The sequence below is a fragment of the Ictalurus furcatus genome, chromosome 21, assembly GCF_023375685.1.
Source record: "Ictalurus furcatus strain D&B chromosome 21, Billie_1.0, whole genome shotgun sequence".
NCBI classification, from domain to species: Eukaryota; Metazoa; Chordata; class Actinopteri; order Siluriformes; family Ictaluridae; genus Ictalurus; species Ictalurus furcatus.
Genome location: NC_071275.1, coordinates 12,243,877 through 12,250,132, shown reverse-complemented (window position 1 = coordinate 12,250,132; position 6,256 = coordinate 12,243,877).

Here is a 6,256-nt window from a genome sequence, read left to right as displayed (position 1 = left end):
CACACACACACACACACACAGAGAGAAAACTAGAAAATCAAAGCAACTTTTCACTTGCTTTTCAGAAATTAATTTTTTCCCCTCAGAACCTGTCATGTGATTGGAATTGGACTGAATGTGTAATTTTACTTCAGTTTCAACTTAAAAAGATTTAAATTCTTTAAATGTTTTTCTGCACAAACAGCATTAGAATACATTTTTTCTTCTTTTCTAGTTACTACTTTAATTTAATTCAGTTTTATTTGTATAGCATGTTTAACAGTGGACATTGTCCCAAAGCAGCTTTACAGAAATATATACATTCAGGATATAGATTTTAAACGTATGAATTTATCATCCTTTACCATTCTAAACATCGCCGTGTCCCCATATGCTTCCGAATTCTTCTCCTGTTTACATTTGATCAGGTTTTAAAGTTTTATTCACCCCTCAGTATTGCTCTAAACACACGCCTTTAATATTATTCTGTTTAAAAAGAGATTTTCTGCTTTTATTTTGGACAAAGCCACAGTTTGAGTTGTGATTTTACTCTAGAGAATTTTACATAATCCAAATTTTGTTTAAAAAAATCTGAAATATCAGAGTTTACCAAAGTTTTTGTGTGATTTTCTTTTTTTTTTCTATTTTGAATTGAGTAAACATGTTAAATGACCTCAGCACTGAAAACAAACTGTAAACACTTAACATTTAGAATTAAAACTCTCTGTAGTGTAGACTTCAGGTGACGTGGAGCATGAAGAATGTTTCTGCTGGTCAGAGGAGCTTTTATACACTAAACCAAAAACAAACGACAACAAAAAAACATTTTCTTGTGTATTTTTCGTGTCTTGTTGCGGGTTTATAATCTGATACGTGATCATTTTTGCTTTAAAATCAGTATAATTGTTTAAAATTCTTTATCAAAATCAGCGTCACTGAGATTCTTCATCATTTCTACCGAATGCTGGGAAAATGTTATTGAGTGTTTAATGTTAAAGTGTAATGGAAGCGTATGGCCTTCTGTAGCACAGTGCGCTAACCGCGCCTGTAAATCATCACACACTAAAACTCTTCCGTTATTAAAGCTTCAACAGATTCGGTGCATTTTGATGTGAATTCTATGTCTCAGTTTTGGATTTAAATTCAGTTTTTATTATTTTAAACTTTTGCACCAATTTTACTTCTTTTATTGTGCATTAAAGTTTATTGTTTACATTCTTATGATTAATTTTAATACACAAGCGGATTTTATGATTATAAATCAGTGATTACACACATACACACACAGACGCATGTTTGTAATCACAGCGTTCAGTCATTTTAAAGTAAATATATAATAAAACATTTCAGTGCCACAGTTACAGCAGATATTTTTGTCCCGTTATAGACCGTGTCACGTGTTGAGTTTAAACTGAATGGAAACGCAAACGTTTCTGATCTGCTCAGTGTTCTAATACACACACACACACACACACACACACACAAAATCATTCAGTATAACACTTTTAACATCTTTTTATTTTACACAGTGATGTTATTTAGAGAGAGAGAGAGAGTAATGCTGCCAGTTTCAGACTATGCAGATTGTAAAATGCAAAAAAAAAAAAAAAAAAAATGTTTATGTTGATTCTGTTTACTGTTTTATACATTTTTACTGTTTTACATAAAAACCTGCTGGAGGTTACGCAGTTCTGTTTTTACAAATCTTTTCCTTGATTTATGAAATTAGGAAATTGGAAATAAAATGATCGATTATAATTCCTCGCTTGTGATTTTGTGACTTTATTCACACACCATGAAAATAACGATGCAGTTGTACTGATTATTTTACAAGGTGCAGTTTAAACTACTGAATATTTTCCATGATATATTTGACATTTTTATAGTCCAGAAAATACAGTAATTATGTTGTTATAAAGTAAACTCAATCTAGATCTATTTAGAAACTATTCCTTATAGCTTCCAAATAAAAAAATAAAACTTTTAGGATAAGAAAAAAATACAATAAAACTATAACATGCATCATAACTTCTTAAACATCTGTTCATTTATTTTCAGATCTATAAATGCAGCTAAAATCATTATTATTTCCCGTAATACAGCTGATAAGATTATACTCATATTTACATCAGCTTACAGTTTTATTGAATTGCTTCCGCACTAACAGTGGTAGATGAGGCACACTCAGTGAAACTCAACTTCAGACCTAATGAAGACCTGATCTTCCTAATCTTCAGACCAAGTCTGCAAAACTTCAAGCACGTTATCTGCTTTACACTCAGTTTGCAATTGTAGAACAAACTTTTTGCAAAACACTAAACACAGTTCTCTACATTGGACACATCATTCACAACTAGCAGCTGTTGTGTTTCGTTTGGAAAACACTGCCGTTCAGAACGCCGCACTCGTTTATCTACACCTCTGGTGCTCAGGCGTGAAAACACTTATAGCTAATCTGTTCACTTAGAAATCAGAGCGTGAAAACTGTAAATAGGCTTCAGGCCTACAGTAACATTTTATTTCATACTTGCTAGATGACCCTTCAGTGGAGGAGGTAAACGGCTGTTCACAGCAGAGCAGGAACACAGTGAATATGGTCATAGCAAACAACAGCATACCATATACCACATCATCACTGACAACACAATAATCCCTCAATTACTGAACTTTGCCCAGGTACTGAAGCAGCAGAGCATCCCCACACCATCACACTTCCTCCACCATGCTTGACCGTAGGTATGATGATCTTTTTGTGGAATTCGGTGTTTGGTTTACGCCAGATGTAACTGGACTCCTGTCTTCCAAACAGTTCCACTTTCGACTCATCAGCCCGCAGAACATTCTCCCAAAAGGTTTGAGGATCATGTGTGAGGAAGGTGTGTTTTGGTGAAATTCAGACGAGCCTTAATGTTCTTCTGGGTTAGCAGTTGTTTTCACCTCACCACTCTTCCATGGAGCCATTTTTGCCCAGAGTCTTTCTGATAGTGGAGTCATGAACAGGTCCTCTGGTGTTGTCCTTGGCTCCTTTGTGACCTCTTGGATGAATCATCGCTGTGTTCTTGGAGGAATTTTGGATGTTTGGCTACTTCTGGGAAGGTTCATTACTATGCCAAGTTTTTCCATTTGGAGATAAGGGTCTAGCTGTGGTTCTTTCAGGCCTGGTTGTGTCTAGTCCAGCTGAACCCCATTATGAATGAAGTGTCATAGATTTTCATGATGACCGGAACAGGAAACAGGATGCACCCTAATTTGTTTTTGAACTTGTTCTTTACAGGAACAAGCCTGTTTGTTTACATGTATTTGTTTGTCTGTTACTGTTCTTCCTGAAGTTGAATACAATGAAAATACAATGTTTTGAAAAAGAAATAAACGATCAAACACGAACCTTAAAACAGACATCTCGACAGTTAGAACGTAAATGGCGTCAAACCAAACTGGTGATATTTCAAACAGCATGGAAGGAGAGCCTACTGAAATATAGGAAATCTCTTGGCGATGCTAGAAAAATCTATTTCTCCACCTTAATAGGAGATAACAAGAACAATTCTAGATTCCTTTTCAACACGGTAGCAAAATTAACTAGGAATAAAACCACTACAGAGAGAAACACTCAATCATTACATAGCAGTGAAGATTTCATGAAATTTTTCATTGATAAGGTTGAAAATATTAGACGTGAAATACAGGCCATTAAATTAAAACCGGACAGTACTGTAACAAACCCATTACATGACAATGTAGCAATATCAGATCAATGTTTAGAGTGTTTTGCTCCGCTTAGAGAGACCGAACTAGCTACATTAATCTCTTCAGCCAATTCATCAACTTGCATACTAGATCCCGTACCTACATGTTTGTTTAAACAGATTTGTCCAGGAGTAATTGAACCACTTTTAAATATAATCAGTTCTTCCCTAAGCACTGGCTTTGTACCTAAATCACTTAAATTAGCAGTTATTAAACCCTTGATTAAAAAACCTGACCTTGACCCATCTCAATTGCCCAGCTATAGACCAATATCAAATCTCCCCTTCCTCTCTAAGATTTTAGAAAAGGTTGTAGCAAAGCAGTTATTCTCGTACTTAGATAGGAATAACATTCATGAAATGTATCAGTCAGGATTTAGACCTCATCATAGCACAGAGACAGCGTTAGTTAAAGTAATAAATGACCTTCTACTGACCTCTGATCAGGGTTGTGTCTCGCTGCTTGTGTTACTTGACCTTCGTGCAGCTTTTGATACTATAGATCACACTATTCTCCTTGATAAATTAGAAAATGTTGTTGGCATTAAGGGAACAGTCCTCTCCTGGCTCAGGTCTTATCTGACCGATCGTTATCAGTTCGTAGATGTAAATGGTGATTTCTCCATGCGTACTGAGGTTACTTTTGGAGTTCCACAGGGTTCTGTTTTAGGCCCACTGCTCTTTACTTTATATATGCTACCCCTAGGTCAAATTATTCGTAAACATGGAATTAGCTTCCACTGTTATGCTGATGATACACAGTTGTATGTTTCAGCGAAGCCAGAGGACAGACAGAAGCTTAGTAAAGTTGAGGATTGTGTAAAGGACATTAGACGTTGGATGTTAACTAACTTCCTTTTACTTAATTCTGATAAAACAGAAATACTTTTATTAGGCCCACGTGTAGCTAGAAGTAATCTTTCTGATCACATGGTTACTCTGGATGGTCTTTCTGTTTCATCATGTGCAGCAGTTAAAGACCTTGGAGTGATTATTGACTCCAGCCTATCATTTGATGCTCATGTAGATAATATTACTAGGATAGCTTTCTTTCATCTCAGAAATATTTCTAAGATAAGAAACATATTGTCACTACATGATGCGGAAATACTAGTTCATGCATTCGTCACCTCTAGATTAGGTTACTGTAATGCCTTACTGTCTGGATGTTCCAGTAGGAATATAAATAAGCTCCAGTTAGTCCAGAATGCAGTTGCTAGAGTCCTAACTAGAACTAGAAGATACGACCATATCACACCAATATTATCAATACTGCATTGGCTCCCAGTAAAATCTCGCATTAACTATAAAATACTTTTATTAACTTATAAAGCACTAAACGGTCTCGCGCCACAATATCTAAGCGACCTTTTGGTTTTATATGATCCGCCACGCCTACTTAGATCAAAAGATGCAGGCTATTTGACGGTACCTCGAATAGCGAAGCTACAGCAGGGGGAAGAGCCTTCGCTTATAGAGCCCCACAGTTATGGAACAGTCTTCCTATTAGTGTTCGGGACTCAGACACAGTCTCAGTGTTTAAGTCTAGGCTTAAAACGTATTTGTTTACTCAAGCCTACCCTGACTAGATTCTATTTTACTACTTCGCAGTCATAATAATCTTTTTTCTCCCTCTCTCCTTTTGCCGAGCCCCACATGAATTTATGGAGATACTAGAGATCCAGATCCTTTCTGCCTCTGGATGGAGCTGAAATCTTCTCTGATTCCAGACTGCTGGGACTACGGCTGATCCTAAGGCCATACAGACTTCATATAAATCCATAATGAACTTTTTCACACTATCTGTTGTTACCCAGATGAGGATGGGTTCCCTTCTGAGTCGGGTTCCTCTCAAGGTTTCTTCCTCTTAAAACATCTTAGGGAGTTTTTCCTTGCCACCGTCGCCACTCAGTGGCTTGCTCAGTTGGGATAAATTCACACCTTTAATATCTGTATACCATGTTGATATTTCTGTAAAGCTGCTTTGAGACAATGTCTATTGTAAAAAGCGCTATACAAATAAAATTGAATTGAATTGAATTGAAATAAATTCCTCCATACATTCCTGTTTATAGTGTAAATAGATACTGAATATTCATACAGAGTGTTTATAGAGTGTTTGTGTTTGTGTACATGTGAGTGCTAGGACAAACTGCTGTGCACTTTACTGCACAATGAACTGAATGTCTGAATGTGTGTGTGTGTGTCTGAATGTGTGTGTGTGTGTGTGTGTGTGTGTGTCTGAATGTGTGTGTGTGTATGTGTGTGTGTGAGCTCAAATTTCTTGCATTATTATTATTATTGTGTTTATTTATTGTTCTATTTATTTACACTTCTGCTTTTGTAGATAATTTCAGTGGTTCAGAGTTTTTAGATTTCAGGTTAAAGTGTGAAACTGAAACACGGATGAAATTTTGGAGAATTTAACCTCACACTGACTGCTGATGATGTCATAATGGGCGTTAGAGCAGCCGACCAATCAGCAGCTTTGTTTCACACTCTCACACACATCATAATCACACCATCATCCT